The sequence below is a fragment of the Perognathus longimembris genome, chromosome 17 (assembly GCF_023159225.1).
Source record: "Perognathus longimembris pacificus isolate PPM17 chromosome 17, ASM2315922v1, whole genome shotgun sequence".
NCBI lineage: Eukaryota > Metazoa > Chordata > Mammalia > Rodentia > Heteromyidae > Perognathus > Perognathus longimembris.
In genome coordinates this window covers 13353965-13372323 of record NC_063177.1, presented here as the reverse complement: position 1 = coordinate 13372323, position 18359 = coordinate 13353965, and the positions used below count along the sequence as shown (strand labels likewise).

Below are 18359 nucleotides of genomic sequence, written 5' to 3'. Positions count from 1 at the left end.
TAAAAAAAAGTGGGGGGGGGGGGCTGGAAATGTGGCTTAGCAGTAGAGTGCTTGCTAGCATGCATGAAGCCCTAGGTTCAATTCCTCAGCACTACATATATAGAAAAGGCTGAAAGTAGTGCTGTGATTCAAGTGGTAGAATGCTAACCTTGAGCAAAAAGAAGCCAGGGACAGTGCTCAGGCTCTGTCTGAGTCCAAGCGCCAGGACTGGCAAAAAAAAAAAAAAAAAAAATTCTAAATTCACATGTCCTTAAGAAATTATGCCTTGGGCTGGGGATATGGCCTAGTGGCAAGAGTGCTTGCCTCGTATACACGAAGCCCTGGGTTCAATTCCCCAGCACCACATATACAGAAAACGGCCAGAAGTGGCGCTGTGGCTCAAGTGGCAGAGTGCTAGCCTTGAGCAAAAAGAAGCCAGGGACAGTGCTCAGGCCCTGAGTCCAAGCCCCAGGACTGGCCAAAAAAAAAAAAGAAATTATGCCTTGCCAGACATCCGTAACTCATGCCTCTAATCCTACCTACTCAGGAGGCTGAGATCTGAGGAATGCGGTTTAAAACCAGCCTAGGCAGACAAATCTAAGAGACTATTTTCTCCAAATAACCAGAAAAAAGCCAGAAATAAGAGGTGTGTGGTTCAAGTGGTAGAGCATCAGCTATGAGGGGAACCAAGAGAAATGAAACCCCACAACCAGGAAAAAAAAAAGAAAAGGAAATGATGCCTCTCTTTGGTGGTTACAATGCCTTCCACTAAGTCAGCCACAATGACTCTAATGGCCTTAACAGTCTACATTGCTCCTTTGAAATGGCCCATGTCATCTGAAATTCTACCCAGGAAAAAAGTGAGTGTATTAATGCTATAAGGTAAACTTCCTTTTGGAGGGACAGAATATAATATGACTTCTCTCTTTCCTCCAGGCTGGAGACATTCCCAGTGTTTTATTTACCCTGAAACACTGACTTGCTACATGAGGAGGAAGCATTCCTTCCCAACTCTTAAATGTCAAGAGTCTGCCCCAGAAAAAGCTACAGAGGTCCCTAATGTTTCCTTGTTGCTCCCCTGATTACATAATATTTCATTAGGTTCCTTTGGGTAAGTGCAGGAGAATATGAGCAACTTAAGACACAAACAAGATGAGCCCATGACCCTTACTTACTCCTGCACTACCACTCCCAAGGTCCCACACATGTCTCCTATCTCCCCACCACTTCCACCCCTGGGGCAAACAGCCTGGGTTGTGGGATTTCAGTCCCTTCCTCCTATGTTTTTATAGTTTTTATTTTTACTTTGAGGTAGAATCCCACAATGTTGCCCAGGCTGGCCTTAAACTTCTTTCTAGGCTCAAGCAATTCTCTCACCTCAAGCACCCCAGAAGCTATGATCACAGGCATATGCCACCCTGCCTAGCTGGCCCCTTCTTTAGGAAAGGCAGTAATTGTGGCACACACATTATAAATGAAAAGGTGTGGTCCTACCAATTACTTGTGCCATGGAGTAATGTTTAGAGCATTAGCCCCATTGCTGTACACAGCAAGCTTTCATGCTGTGTAGTCTGATTCTGTTCTCATTGACAGTGCACCTCCCCCGCTCCAGGAGATGACACCCGAGCTGCTTCCAGATTCCTGCCATCACCATAGTGTAATGTGCATGTGCATCCCCTGGGACACCTGAGCCAAAGCTTTCCTAAGAGAATGTTCCTACCAGAATGGCTCATTCCTAAAGTACACAAACCCTCCTTGTATTTTACTTTGAAAATTTTGTTACCATTCTTTTTAACATCACTTTGTCAACACAAAGATGTTATTAGTAATAGTGCAGTTGATACTAGGTTTGACAAGTACTTTCCTTACACTGAGTACACAGAAGGCGAGGCCGCTGAGCACAGGGGATTTAGGGATACACTGATGCAGCCTTCAGTCCCATACAGACAAAATTGGGTGCTCGAGGCTGCTCACAAGAAGCTGGGAACAGATTGGGACCAGCCAGTGCACCTGAGGCACTTGTGGGAGAAAGGAGGGGAGAGAGGATCAGGCAGGCACACCAGGAAAACAGGAAAAGGCTGCAGTGCCAGGACCTTACCACACATGCTAACCAACATGGACTTGTCAACTTTGGGTTATTCATCTTTACAATCCTTTCCATCTCCTCCACACAGTGCCAATGCTAACGCCAGATAAACACTTCCTGTGGGGTAGGCACTCAAAAATGAGCTCTTACTATGAGCGCATGAGCCAAACTATTTGCTTAGTTCATGTTTTCCTTTAGATCAATTTGCTCTGAAATTCAAATATACGTTCTGAGTGACAGCATACAGAAAATCAGGCATCACTGCTACTTATTAGGGGTATCTTCTTGCTTTTAATGAAACATAACCTCAGACAGTATAAAACTCTCTAAAGCGCACACCTCAGTGTTGTCTCTTTTTTTAGTAGTCACAATGTTATGTAACTAATTCCAGAACATTTTCATCCCTCTCAAAAGAAACCCCATATCCATTTACAGTCATTCTCCACTGCCCCCTCCCTGAGCCCATGAAACAACTTTCTGTCTCTATGGATTTGCCTATTCTGGGTTTTTCATATACGCAAATGAGAATTGGACAATACGTGACCATTTGCATTGGGCTTTTTTCACTTAGCATCATATTTTACAGATTCATCTATGCTGCATTATGTATCATTACTCCACTCCCTTTTATGGTTGAGTAACTTTCCATTGCATGGGTATACTACATTTTGTTTCTCCATTTTTCAGTTGGTGGGCATTTGGTTTGTTTCCAATTTGAGGCTGTTGTGAGCAATGCTGATATGAACATCTGTGTACACGTTTTCATATGAATATAGCCTTGGCTGTCCTGAAGTGCTGGAGCCTTCATTAACTATACACTTAACTATCTGAGGTACCTGCCAAAGTACCACAACAATTTTAAGATAATCTAACTACTAAAACTAATATTGAAGTGCATACCAGAAGGCAAAGCTACTGGAGCTAGGTTGTTTTCTTTGGGAGTAGGGAACTGACGTGGCCAGAACAGCATTCCTGAAATGTCATCAAGAGCAGTGGAGAGGGTAGACAACTGTGAAGACAAGACATTCAGATGCCACAACCTGGCTACTGGAGGAAGAGCTTGGAGCCTGAATCCAGGTGTGCCAGAAGAACAAGAAAGGGCAGGAGATGGTCATAAACACGGACCATATGTGAAGGAGGGTGGGTAGAGTGGAGGAGCCGACAAGTGCCCTAAACAGAAAGAGTGGAGAGGTTTCAAGGGACGTGAAGAGGCAGAACACATAGTTTTACTTCAGACAAGATGGTGCTGGCACAAAAGCCATGGGCACAAAGAGGTGGCAAGTGGCAGCTGGTGCCTAAAACCAGGCAGGAGAAGCACCAGGCTCTATGTTTATCTGGGAAGAGTGAGGGGCAGCCAAACAGCAGGAACAAGGACGCTACCAGTGGGGAGGAGGCAAGTGGCCACAAAGCCTAAGGTCAGACCAGCAATGGGTGGACAAGGGGATCCATTCAATGCTGGTGTGGCAAGGGTGGCTCCATTTGTGGTATACACAGCAGCACAGGCAGGGAGAGCCATGCCTTCTTCTGTACACAACCACAGGAAGGCTCCATGCTCTGTATACATCATTCAGCATGCCAGTACCAAGACAAAACCACCCACTGCCCCACTCTCTATCAGCACACTCCACTCCCACCCCTCCAGGGATTCTCTGCCCAGCTCTAACACCTGCTGCTGGGCCACATGAGGCCAGCCAGAGGAGCCTCATGGAGCTCGCCTGGCTTCCGGTACTCCCTCCATCCTCCCACGACCTCTGGACCACAAGATCTTGGGGGACAGAAGCCCCGACTGTCTCCTCAATGCTGCATGCTGGGCCTGGCAGGGTGCCTGGCACACATCTGCTATCAGAATGAATGACTAAGGCACAGAATCCAGCCCCCACCTGCTTCTACTCTCCCATCCTCCCTCCCACCTCAGAGCTTCTGATCCTCCAAAGCAAGGGTCCTCATTCAAATACCCACAATAAATATAAATTAGGTCTCCTTCTCCCCCCCATCCCTCCCCCTCTTTCTCACTAGGTATGGTATATAATACCTATAGTCCCAGCATTCAGAAGATAAAAGGCAAAAGGGCAGGGAATTTGAGGTTAGTCTGGGCTACATAGTAAGATCCTGTCTCAAAAAACAAATTAAATAAAGCCAGGTGAGCTACCCAGGAAGCTGAGATCCGAGGATCACAGTTCAAAACCAGTCTAGGAAGGAAAGTCTATGAGACTTATCTCCAATTAACCACCAGAAAACCAGAAGTGGTGCTGTGGCCCAACATAAAATAGAGCTCTAGCCTTGAGCAGAAGAGCTCATAGACAGTGCTCAGGACCTGAGTTTAAGCCCCATGACCATACTATAGTAGAGAGCAGGCAGACAGACAGGCAGATAGACAGACAGATTACAGCCTACAGATATTGTTACTGCATTGTAACAACTCAGTAAGTGAAAAGATCACTGCTTTATCCACTACTATCCAGTGGCCTCTATGAGCCACAGCAAGAGTTCCATCTCAGCACCAGAGTACTCCTGATTGGCTTTTCCCACAAGCTGCTGGTCCATGACCACACCCCCTCTCCTGGAGAAAAGCAAAACAGCCAGCTGACATGGAACAGGAGGGGAATTTTTGAGTCTATTTCACACTAAATTTAACAAGCATAAACAAACAGAAGTTTGCATACCATATAATTTTTTTAATTCTTAAAAGATTAGAAATATGCTGCCAAATGTCAAAACACACAAACCAAAAGGAAATGAAAGTTGTTATTTTCCTTTTGGTTTTATCTCCATTAACCAAATGTTTTCATTCAAACAGTGTTTACACTGCCATTGTCCTGCTTTGTTTGGAGAAGTAGTAATCGAGGGGCGTGCTTCCAGCACTGACAACTGGGTGTGTGGTGCGGATCTGCCCAGCTGCTTCTGTGCCCAGAAAATGCTCCACTTCAGAAATCTGTGCTGAGAGGACAACAACAACTCTTTGCTTGCCAGTGCTACCAACCTCCCTTCTTGCTCTAGCTTTCCCCTCATCTCTGGGCCAGAGCAGGGATAACAGGTCCTCAGGACAGGTTGTCCTGCAGCTCAATTATGCTGCACAAGGAGGGCATGAACCCAAAGCCTCAGAAGTCCTCATCTGGTCACATGGCAGCCCAGCTGTTGCTGGTCAAAGGCACCAAGTGAGGGCTACAAGCCACTGGGTACCTGCTACATGCCCAGCACTGCCAGGTACCCAGAGCACCATCCTGCTGCAGTTCTACAAGTGAGGCATTTTACAAGTGAAGGGGGCAGAGCCTCAGAGCAGAATGAAGCTCTCTGCTCTCCACCCAGCCCCATCACTTTCAGTGAAAACCCTTAACGACCCAATCCTTAACCTTAATCACAAGCACTATCACTTCTGTGTGGCTATCCTTGCTCTGTTCTAGTGTCACCATAACCAGCGAGGATGACCCTGGAAGATGGTCACCAGCCAAGCAACTTACAAGATCATGCCCTAGGCCCAAGAAGGTGGTCTCCCTTCTCTGCTCCTCTCCCCTTCTCTTGTCTTGTATTAGTTCTATGTACATTTTCCCAGCCCCTCCAAAGTTAGTCAGGGCAAAAGACAATAAAATCAGTCAGAAGGTATGTACTATCTTTTTTTTTTTTTTACTCTTTACTTTTGCTAAGTTTTTTTTTTCTCAAATTTTTATTATCAAACTGACGTACAGAGAGGTTACAGTATCATACGTTGGGCATTAGATACATTTCTTGTACTGTTTGTTGCCTTGTCCCTCATGCCCCCCCTCCCCCCCCTTTCCCTCCCCCCCCAGGTGTTCAGTTCACTTACACCAAACAGTTTTGCAAGTATTGCTTTTGTAGTTATTTCTCTTTTTTTTACCCTGTGTCTCTCGAATTTGGTATTCCCTTTGAATTTCCTACTTCCAATACCAGTAAACACGGTTTCCAATATACTCAGATAAGATTACAGAGATAGTGTAGGTACAAACATAGGAAGGTGATACAAAACATCATCAATAATAGAAACTACACATACACATAGGACGTTGAAAGTAGTTACAACTGTGATATATCACTTGTTTCCATAACATGGAGTTCATTTCACTTAGCATCATCTTATGTGTTTCTAAGGGTATGGCTATTGGGCCTTGTGATGCTCTGCTATGGCTTGCCTAAACCTGTACTAATTATTCCCAATAAGGGAGGCCATAGAGTCCATGTTTCTTTGGGTCTGGCTCACTTCACTTAGTATAACTTTTTCCAAGTCCTTCCATTTCCTTACAAATGGAACAATGTCATTCTTTCTGATAGAGGCATAAAATTCCATTGTGTAAATGTACCACATTTTCCTGATCCATTCATCTATGGAGGGGCATCTGGGTTGGTTCCAGCTTCTCGCTATGACAAATTGTGCTGCAATGAACGAGATTCCTCAGAAGGCTCAATATAGAACTCCCCTATGACCCAGCAGCCCCACTGTTGGGTATCTATCCAAAAGCCCACAAACAAAATCACAGTTAAAAATAAACAAATGACAGGAAAGTATAGGTTCTGTTGAGCGGGAGGACTAATTAAAGGGTAAGTGAAGATGAATATGGTGTAAATAGATTGAGTGGAAATAGAACAATAAAACCTGTTAAAAATGTTTAAGGATAAGGGAGTGGGATAAGTGACAGTGATGGAGAAAATAAGTTGATTGGGATATATTGTATGTATGCATAGTATTACAATAGAACTCTTCCTTATACAACTAATGTATACTAATAAAAAATTTTAATGAAGTGTGCAAACCCTTGACATTCTCTTCCACTATGGAGGTGATGGTGGCCACCTGTGCTTGCCCAGACAGTGGAAGGCATGTCCACAGACTCATGAGTCAAGTGCAAGGCCACATTACTCATAAGAGCCCAACACTGGGCACAACTTTATCTGCTGGCTGAGAAGTGAACAAACAAACCTAGTCTAGTCACACAACGGACTATTACTCAGCCCTGAAGAGGAATACCATCCTGATACATGCAGTCACTTTGGCGAATTTGACTTCAATATGGATAAACCTTGACCACAAGCAGAAGACAGAAACAGAATCAAAAGGCTACATATCATATAGTTCTATTATATGGAATGTTCAGAACAGGCAAATCCATAGGGACACAAAGTAAACTGATAGCTTCCAGGAGATAAGAGTGTAGAAGGGGAAATGATTGCTTAAGGGTACAGAGTTTCTGGGATGATGAAATGTTCACAATACAATTATGCTGATGATTATACAACTCTAAGTATACTAAAATCCACTGCATTGTTTACACTACTAAAAGCCATTTGGACATTTTAAGTGTGTGAACATTGTATGGTACATACCAATAAAATTCATAAGAAAAAAAGAGACAAGTCCCTATCACCCTGGGTTCCCATCACTCTTGGGTTTGTACATGGCTACAGTGAGCCTATTCTCCTCAGCACACACTTGATATGCAGTTCAGGGGCGTAGCTTTGCTATGCCAACCACTTAGACTGGCGTTCTCACACTGCATGGAACCCATCTGCATGCAACTCAAGCACACCTACACTGTCATATGTTCCTGTTGAAAATGTGTGCTGTGGCCAATTAATTCCAAATACTTGAAGGAAGCCACGATTGTGGCTTCTCCCAACAGGAACCCGAACCTTTAAAGCCCAAGAGGTGGGGCAGAATGGAGTTAGAATCTAACTCGATCAGGATAATACCTAGTCAAAGGCACCAAGATGATAGCTGTTCATTTACTGCAATGTGCCCAGTAGTGGTCCAGCACTGAGCCTGCTGCTCTTCTGCAAGAGATACTTTCTATGTGGAGAGAAGAGGGGACAAGGCAAGGACACCGGATGGGGCCCACCTCCTCCAGGGAAAATCCAGGAGGGCTCAATCCTCAGCCTCCACTAAGTGTTTAAAAAAAAAAAAAGTTAGGTTGAGAATGTGGCTTAGTGGTAGAGTGCTTGCCTAACATGCATGAAGCCTTGGGTTTGATTTCTCAGTACCACATACACAGAAAAAGCCGGAAGTGGCACTGTGACTCAAATGGTAGTGTGCTAGCCTTGAGCAAAGAAGTGCCCACAGACAGTGCCCAGGCCCCGAGTTCAAGCTCCAGGACTGGCCCCACCCCCAAAAAAGTTTACAATTCTTAACAAATAAATCAAACTTTCCAAAAATAGAGACATTGAGAAGTGAACAACCATACCCGAGAGAAAAATGGGAACAGAACCATTCAGAGAAAAATATAAAATGATCCTTAAATGTATGACAGCTCTACCAGCTCAGTACTTCAGAAAAATGCATATTAATACTATACCATTTACCTGCCATGCTGGTAGAACTTGAAATATTTGACTACACCTGTGGTTGGCAAGGCTCTGGAAAAAACAGCTTCCGTGTGGGTAGAACAATGAGGAGATGAGAGGACCAGGGCACAATCTGTCAAGACGACAAATGTGTCTCCTCCTAATTTCACAGTACAGGCATATTGTGAAACAGCCTGTTGGGAAGGGCCCTAATGTCTTCCTCTGGGGGAGAGGGGGATGCGAAACTGGGATTTAAACTTGGCCTTGTGCTTCTGCTTCTAGGTGGGTGTCATGCCCTCAGCCCTTTTTGCATTGACTTTCAAGGTAGGGTCTCATTTTATGCCTGGGGTGGCCTGATCCTCCCACTTCTGTTCAGCCATTGGTTAAGATGGGAGCTCTTAAAGTTCTTTTTGCTTGTGCTGGCCTCGAACCACAATCTACTGATAGCAGCCTCCCAAGTAGCTAGGATTATTACAGGCTTGAGCTACTGTGCCCTGCTCCAATGCTTTTCTTGAGGGAAAGGGTGGGGAGTATGAGAACCCTGGACCACAGGAGAGGAGGGAAGGAAAGGAAGGAGGGGAGGAGACAAAGGAGGAGAGGGGAGGAAAGGAGAGAGGAAAGAAGGAAGGAGAGGGATGGCAATTATAAACAGCTTTGGTCAGGGCTGGGAATGTGGCCTAGTGATAGAGTGCCTGCCTTGCCTACATGAAGCCCTGGGTTTGATTCCTCAGCACACATCTACTGAAAAAGCCGGAAGTGGCACTGTGTCTCAGGTAGTAGAATGCTAGCCTTGAGCAAAAAGAAGCCAGGGACAGTGCTCAGGCCCTGAGTTCAAGCCCCAGGACTGGTAAAATAATAATAATAGTAAAATCTTTGTTCAAGAGGTCTCAGATGCCAGTCAGTGCCAAGTTGTCCAGGAATGAGTGGCAGCCCAGGTCCAGTTGTGTTTCTACATCCTCCTGTGAGAGCTGGACACCATCAGCTGTCAGCTAGAGAGCAAGACTTCTTCCTACATTGTCCCTTCCTTTCTGCAACTCCCCTCCAGGCCTTCCTGCTTCTCACCTCAGTGGTTTTCCCTGTGTGCACACTCCATCCACTCCAGACAGCTTTCCCTCTCCACAGACCACCATAGCATCATGTGCAAACATGACCAGGGCATCCCAAGGCAGCTGAGCAGGTCTGTGACACATTAGAAGGTGATACAGCAGGGCCAAGTCAAGCAGAACAGCTCTCCAGCCAGACCCTCATGCACAGGTCTTCCTTCTGTTCTGCCAGGCCCTGGGCATGACCCTGGGGATGCAGACAAAATAGACAGCAGGAGTTCAAGGGACACAGTGTGCAGGTGAACAGATGATAGCAAGGGCACAGGAACTCAGCATGGACTTTCAGACCAGGCATGGAGTATGTAAAAAACTAGACACAGGGTAAGCAACAGGCAGAGCACATGCCAGGCCAAATGGGCAAAAAGAGCAGGGTAGGAAAGGAAGAAAGAAGACGAGAAGAGAGAGGAAGGACAGGAAAAGGAGAGGGAGGGATCTCAACTGCAAGTCAAATCACACTCTAGAAGGAGGGGGAGGCCACTGCTTTCACAATGGCTATCTGTGAACCCTTGCTCCATCCTGTGGGCTGGCCTTCATTAGATCAGGTAACAGAGTGCTAAAGAGAAAAACTAATGCTGAGATAAAGATGAAAGGCTTTGGCCCTCAAAGAGATGAGCTTTTTTTTTCTGAAATGACCCAAGGCTTAAAAGACACCAGATCAGGGAGCTACTACTACTTATACAACCAAGCAAAACCCAATCACCCACCAGGAAAAAGCTCCTGCTAAGCAATCTCAAATTGTATTTCTATGGGTCTTGAAAAACACTCAAATTTCCAAGTGCTTGACAGACTAAGTTCTTTGGTTAAGGAAGCCATTTGCTCCTCCTTTCTAAGCTCTCAACTCATTTCCTTTTTCTTCTAACTTAAAAAAGAAAAAAAAAAAACTTCATGGTACCCTTTACTTTCTATCACAGGATTCTTAAATATCCACCAATTAGTACAACGCAATACACAAACATGCACAGGGTGTCTGCTGCCCAGGGCAGCAGTGATCAGCCAGGTAGGCCTGGTACCACTGGAAAAGAAACTAGGGACCTCTCTCTCCTATGGAAGACCTGCCACAGCTCCACTTTCGGTTTTTGAGTGGTTAATTGGAGATAACAGTCTCATAGGAACTTCTGCCTGGGCTGGCTTCAAACCCCAATCCTTGGTTCTCAGCCTCCTGAGTAGCTAGGATTACAGGCATGAGCCCCACCAGCATCCTGCTCCAAACAACTTCTGGCAGTACCAATGCCAAGGGCCCCAGAAGAACATGAGCAGCCATGAGCCCATCACAGGTCCCCCTGCACAGAGCTAGTTGGTCTGGAGCAGGCTCCAGCTCACTGAATTGCATCAGAGGTAGCTGCTGAGCCTCAGGCACTCACATTTCCTGATGAATTGGCTATTTTCTCTTCTAGACACCCCTGAAGAAAGGCAGTAAACCACGTGAGGACATGCTGACACTCACCTCTGCTCTGAGATCCACAAGCCAAATATGCTGGCACTAGGCTGGAGGTAGGAAGGGCTACCCTTTCACTTACACCACCCAAGGAGAAACAGAGCATTCTAAGACTATGCAAGGGCTGGCCTGCTGTATTCTAAAAGCCTCTGAAGTGTATATAAAGCCAGCAGTCCTAAATTCCAGCTTGACACCCTGTCCAGCAGCCCAGCCTCTCCTTCACACTCCTTCCTCACCACATCGTCTAGCTATCCTCCAGAATTTCTCCCCTACAGGTAATTCCCACAGGTCCAGGAAGCCTCCAGGAAGCTGCTGAGGCCCACCATCCAGAGCAGAAAGGGCAACAGCTTTCCAGGAAAAACAACAGAGCTTTCCTGGAAAGGACTCTCCACAGCACAGCCACTCCAGGCATTTGCTGACTAATGTCATGTTTAGGCCACCATGGAACACCAAGGAACAAACAAATAAGACACCAACTAAGATGAAATAAACCAACATATTAACAGTGATCACAGTGATAAGACTATAGGTCAAGTTCACATACACTTCCAATTTCCTTTGATCATTATTGTGGAGCTCAGATGACACTCAAAAGTATGGCACTTCCACAGGCTATGTCCTTTATAAATTGAAAGACTATGGAAGTGACCTTTTCCTGCCCTCCTGGCTGTATACCTCCCCCAAAGCCAGGCACAGAAACAAGAATTTCTCCCCACAGGTCACAGAAGTCAGAAGTCCTTCCCAAGGGAAAGAAAAATGAGGGAACGTGTAACAAATATGACAAGAAATGTACTCACTACCTTATTATGTAACTGTACCCTCTCTGTACATCACCTTGTCAATAAAATTTAATTTTAAAAAAAAGTCCTTCCCAAAGCCAGCTATAATAAACCAGAATGCTCCCTCCCCAACTACCTACCATTCAGTCTGTGTAGGAGCTGGCTATAAAGAAATTCTCTGACCTTCCTTGTCCAAGAGCAGGTCCTAAAACCTTTTTTTTTTTTTGCCAGTCCTGGGACTTGAACTCAGGGCCTTGGGCACTGTCCCTGAGCTTCTTTTCCTCAAAGCTAGCACTCTACTGCTTGAGCCACAGCGCCACTTCTAGCTTTTTCTGTTCATGTGGTACAGAGGAATCGAACCCAGGGCTTCATGAATACTAGTCAAGCACTCCACCACTAAGCCACATTCCCAGCCCCATACAAACCTTCAATCCAGAGGGTTCTGTCCCAAACCTGGGGCAAGGAATGTCCCACTGAGAGGCCAGAATCTGAGCATCGGGTCTTGCTGGGTTACCCCACTGAATTCATTCTCTGCTCAGGATCACACCCTTTCTGTCCACCCACAGTTCTATCCAACATAGCTGTCCTTGCTTCACAGCCCTACAATAGACATTTTCACTGTCATTCTGGAGGTGCTGGTCACTAAAAATGACTATTACAGAATCCACTTAAGCTGTTATCTTGAAAACCTCTTTTGTTATGGGAGTGTCAGCTGTGAGGTCTATGAAGGGGAGGGAAGGGATCACATCTCTCCAGCTCTACATCATTAAAACAGGTGTCCTCAACAACCTCCAGGCAGAAAAGGAAATCTGCCTGCAAACACATTGTATAGTCTACTGTAGCAGAGCTGACTTTTAGCGTGTCTCTGAGAACTGATTACCCTTGGTGGGAAAGGAAAAGTTAGTAAGATGTTTGTCCAAAGGCAAAAGAACTAAAACAAGCTGGAATTTCTCTGCAAGGAAGGAATTAAGGGTTTGGTTTAAAGAAACTTACTTCCCTTGCTTCAAATGTTAGTATCTACCCAGCACTTTGTAGTCGGGTTACACAGTAACTTCTTGTGCTTCTTTCCTTTTTCTTCTTTTGATTAAAAAATATATATTCCTTTAAAACAAGTGGGTTTTCTTTCATAATCTTTGTTTCTCTTAATTGAAGCAAACAGGATGGTACTCTTCCTGTTTTAAAGCTTTAGGGGGAATCACATTAGTTGCAAAGACCATGTTTTAAATGTTCTCTTTATACACTAGGTCTTTTCTATAATTATAGTCCATAGTAAATGGTATTAAGCCTAAATTAGGCTCTAAATACAGGATCTGGGTCTGAGTGGCCATAAGATCCTGTTACAAAGCAGTGTTAGGCTAACTAGGCCGGCCCAAGGAATTTAGAGCTGAATCTCTGAAGACCCACTGTGGTCCCAAGTTGAGTTTCCTGTGGTTTGGAGCAGGAGAAGAGCCCCCTCGGAGCTGCTCCACCATGCCACAGACAGGAAACTGCTGGGAACTACATAATCCTCTTTACTCAGCCTCTCTGAGCTCAGATCACTATCCCCTGGTTTGGCTATCCCCCAAGATTCCACCCCTTTCGTCTGTTTATCCCCACTTTGTTACTGAAATGTGAAATGGCCTAGAGCAGCAGCTCACAACCTGGCTATGTTGTGGGGCTCTCTGGGGAGCTCTGGAAACATACTTATGCTCAGGCCCCATCCAAGAACCATTAAAACAGGAGGTGAGGACTGAGCATCAGCACTCTCCAGCTGAAGATGATAAGGAACAGCCAAAGCTGACCAGCATCGGCTTAGGGAAATCCAGAGAGCAGGATGAGAGCATTAAGTGAAAAACCAGAGACAGGGAAATGCAAGAAATAGGGAAAAAGACAGTATCTGGGTCTGAAGGCAAGGTTAGAACCCAAAGTGCAAGTCACACTACAGCTAGAACAAATAACTAGCTTTGGGTTGAGCTTGCCAGTGGCCAAAACAAAGTGGGTCATGCTCCCTACAAGAGAAAGACAAGGGGTGGGAATGTGGCTTAACGGTAGAGTGCTTGCCTAGCATGCATGAAGCCCTGGGTTCAATTCCTCAGCACCACATAAACAGAAAAAGCTGGAAGTGGCGCTGTGGTTCAAGTGGTAGAGTGCTAGCCTTGAGCAAAAGGAAGCCAGAGACAGTACTCAGGCCCTGAGCTCAAGCCCCAGGACTGGCAGAGAGAAAGGGGGGAGGGGCAGGCTTTTCCTTGCCCTAGGACTTCAGAAGAAGGCTCCCCCACACCCTCCAAAGGGGACATACAGCATGACAGAGGAGTGTGCCATTCAGACACATAGTAGGGGCCACTTTACTTGCATAGCACATGGCTCCACAACAGCATCCCTGAGAAGAGTGCCCACCTGTCTGCACCTGGCTACCCTCTATGGGCTCCACTAGCTCCTCCATGTAAAACAGCCTACCAGGTCTCTTGGAGCCCATATTAAGGAGAACACATGGAACCAGGCCTCTCCAACAGCAGCACACTGTCAAGAAAATGCAAAGGAAAGGCCCGGAGTCTCTTATGATACTGAGGTTGTAGATAATGGCACTAACATGGTTTCTAGCAAAACAAGCTCTTCTATCACCAGCTCTCATAGAAAACATGTATCTGTCCTCCCAATTCGGAAGGTGGCAAAGTTCCAGAGACTGTCAAACCTGTCTGTCCTCCACACCAGTGCTCAGAAAGGCCAATGCTACCCTCACACTGACTGCAGTGGCATCACAGCAACTGAGAGGGGCAATCACCAAAAATACCTAAAACCAGAAGGCCTGATGAGTCCCATACTGTGCTATATATACATGCTGGGCATAGTTCTGTTATGTATACCATACCTCGGAAGTTCTTTCAAAATGTAGTTGTTGAAATAAAGAGAAATAAATCACTCCCCTGCTTTCTCATATACAGTATTTTCAATCTGGTCAGTGAATCCTATCCTCATATTTTTTGTGTTTGTTTGTTTTGGCCAGTCCTGGGCCTTGGACTCAGGGCCTGAGCACTGTCCCTGGCTTCTTCCCGCTCAAGGCTAGCACTCTGCCACCTGAGCCACAGAGCCCCTTCTGGCCGTTTTCCATATATGTGGTGCTGGGGAATCAAACCGAGAGCTTCATGTGTAGGAGGCAAGCACTCTTGCCACTAGGCCATATTCCCAGCCCCTCATATTTATTTTTGTTTTGTTTTCTGGTTGTTGTTGTTTTGGGTTTTTTTGCCAGTCCTGGGGCTTGAATTCAGGGCCTGGGCACTGTCCTTGAGCTCTTTTTGCTCAAGGCTAGCAGTGCCCTACCACTTGAGCCACAACGCCACTTCTGGCTTTTTCTGTGTATGTGGTACCAAGGAATTGAACCCAGGGCTTCATGCGTGCAAGGCAAGCATTCTACCACTAGGCCAAACTCCTGGCCCATATCCCCACATTTTAAATTAAGAATACTTCTGGGCTGGGAATGTGGCTTAAGGGAAGAGTGCTTGCCTAGCATGTGTGAAGCCCTGGGTTAAATTCCTCAGTAGCACATAAACAGAAAAAGCCAGAAGTGGTGCTGTGGCTCAAGTGGTAGAGAGGTAGCCTTGAGGAAAAGAAGCTCAGGAACAGTAGTACCCAGGCCCTGAGTCAAGCCCCAGAACTGACACACACACAAAAAAAAATACTTCTAAGATGAGCACCAATGGCTCATGCCCGTAATCCTAGCTACTCAGGAGGCTGAGATCTGAATGAAGATCAGGGTTCAAAGTCATCCTGGGCAGGAAAGTCTGTAAGATTCTTATTTCTGATTAACCACCAAAAAAGCTGGAAGTGAGCTGTAGCTCAAGTGGTAGAGCAGCACTAGCCTTGAGCACAAAGGCTCAGAGACAGTGCCCAGGTCCAACACACACACACACACACACACACACACACACACGTGCGCTTCTGAACAGGTGAACAGGGCACCAGTGCCTTATGCCTATAACCCTAACTACTCAAGAAAGCTGAGATCTGGAAGTGGCTCTGTGGCTCAAAATGGTAGAGCACTAGCTCTGAGTCAAAAAGCTCAGGGACAGTGCCCACCAAGCCCTATGACTAACAACAACAAAAATAAAAGAGCTAAGATCTGAGGACTGAGATTTGAAGGCATACTAGGCAGGAAGTCCATGAAGTTCTCATCTCCAATAAACTATCAAAAAGCTGTAAGTGGAGCTGTGGCTCAAGTGGTAGGGTGGTACTAGGCTAGCCTTCAACAAAAGAAGCTTAGGCCAGATGCCAGTGGCTCACAGCTGCAATTCTAGCTACTTGGAAGGCTGGGATCTGAGGAGAGCAGTTCAAAGCCAGCTTGGGCAGGAAAGTCTGTGAGACTCTTCTCTCCAGAACAAGCCAGAAGTGGCACTGTGGCTCAAGTGGTAGAGTGCTAGCCTTGAGCAAAAGGAGCCCAGAGACAGCGCCCAGGCCCAGAGTTTAAGCCCCAGGACCAGGACAAATAATAATAATAACAACAATGAGAATGCTTATGAATTAAAACAGCAACTGTGCCAGGAACCAGTGACTCACCCCTGTAAATCTTAGCTACTCAGAAAGCTGAAACCTGGAAGATCACACACAATTCAAAGCAAGTCAAGGAAGGAAAGTCTTCAAGACTCTATCTCAATTAACTGGCAAAAAGCTGGACTGAGGGTGTAGCTCAAGTGGTAAAATGCCAGCCATGAGCAAGGAAGCTGAGCAAGAATGCAAGGCACGGAGCTCAAGCCCCATATCAGGAAAAAAAAAAAAAAAACACCAAGCAATTGATCACAACAGCCAACAGATAATTTGTGGTCTAGCTATATAAAATATGATTCAACCATCACATGGAATAAAGTATAATCTATGGGGCATAGGTATAGACAAGCCTAGAAAGCAAGCAAGGTGAAAGAGGTCAACCAAAAGGCACATATGATCCTGTTCACATGGAATGTCTAGGTTAGGCAGATCCACAGAGATAAAAGCCAAGGCTGGGGAAAGCAGGATTGAGGAGTGATGACTTAGTGTGAGTTTCTAAAGTATTAAAAAGTTCTGGAACCAGGGTGACATTGTCCAAAAAAGAATTGTGCTCACTACCTGACTTATGGAATAGTAACCCCTCTATACAATACCTTAATAACAGTAAAATTAAATTTCAAAAACAACTTCTGGAACTAGAAAGTGGCAATGATATGGCCTAGTGGTAGAGTGCTTGCTTCACACACATACATGAAAGCTCTAGGTTCAATTCCTCAGCACCACATACATATAGAAAAAGCCAGAAGTGGCGCTGTGGCTCAAGAATGCTAGCCTTGAGCAAAAAAAGAAGCGAGGGACAGTGCTCAGGGCCCTGAGTCCCAAGCCCCAGGACTGGCAAAATAATAACAATAGTAATAATGAAATTCTCATTGTTTTATCCTAACAGAACTGCTAATTAAATTCAACCTAAATCAAAACCTGTGCAAAAATGATCATTACTGGGGCTGGGGATATAGCCTAGTGGCAAGAGTGCCTGCCTCAGATACACGAGACCCTAGGTTCGATTCCCCAGCACCACATATACAGAAAACGGCCAGAAGCGGCGCTGTGGCTCAAGTGGCAGAGTGCCAGCCTTGAGCGGGAAGAAGCCAGGGACAGTGCTCAGGCCCTGAGTCCAAGGCCCAGGACTGGCCAAAAAAAAAAAAAAAAAAAAAAAAGATCATTACTGGGCTGGGAATACAGCTTAGCAGTAGAGTGCTCGCCTTGCATGCATGAAGCCCTGGGTTCGATTCCTCAGCACCACATAAACAGAAAAAGCTGGAAGTGGTGCTGTGGCTTAAGAGGTAGAGTGCTAGCCTTGAGAAAAAAAAAAAGCCAGGGAGAGTGCTCAGGCCCTGTGTCCAAGGCCCCAGGATTGGCAAAAAAAAAAAAAAAAAAAAGATCATTACGAAAGAAAGAAAGAAAAGAAGGAAGGAAGGAAGGTAGATTTCAGTCACCAGTGGCTCACGCTTGAAATTTCCACAATGAAACATCTAAATTTATAAACAAGTTTTCCAAAAGCTAACACCTTGGATACTATACTACCTAGATAAAAGCAGCTACCCTCCTCAGTTCCACTCTTCAGAAACTACCCAAAGCTCCATTTCAGACCTCCAGGCAGCAGTACAGGGGGTATTTGACCTGGACACTTGCCATGAAACAAGGTCCTGCTCAAACTTCCTCTCAGCTGGGGCCAGACAATGTCTGGACACAAGATCTCTAATCAAAATGCCTTTAACATGAACCCCAGAAACAGCCCCCTGGAACACAGTGCAAACAGCTGATTAGGTGTGGGGCTAAAGGAGACAGAACCCCCAGATGCAGCAGGAGGCTGATACTACTATGCCTGTGCACTCATTGGGTTCTCCCTTCCTCCCTCTTCTATGACCAGTCTTGAGGGGGAGGCAAACAGGAATCTAGTTTATTTCCTGTCACATTCTATGTCTAGGAGAGTGCATGCACAGGGATGCTTGGCCACATGCTTGTGTCATCCTGACTTATGATTGATATGGCTCTAAATGTACATTATAAAGATTTGCTTTTTCACAAACCCCAATGTGAAACATAAAACGAAAGACACCAGAATGTACTAGAGCTGGGTGCCAGAAAAGGAGGAGATGGGAGACAAGCAGTCATGGTGCAAACAATACCACCTAAAATAGCATCAAAGATGCTGTGGAGCACAGAGCCCT

General features: G+C 45.6%; 1 protein-coding gene across 12 annotated transcripts in view; it reads right to left on the bottom strand.

Moving 5' to 3' along the window:
- Positions 1-18359, bottom strand: part of Epn2 (epsin 2) — an 87373-nt gene that overhangs the window by 55360 nt on the left and 13654 nt on the right. Inside the window, exon 1 of one of the 12 annotated variants that reach the window (XM_048366599.1) lies at positions 7766-8026. The exons of the other annotated variants lie outside the window; for them this stretch is intronic. The gene's annotated coding sequence lies outside the window, so the exon portion shown is untranslated. Of the gene's footprint in view, positions 1-7765; positions 8027-18359 lie in introns of those variants that run through there. 12 annotated transcript variants of the gene reach the window in all.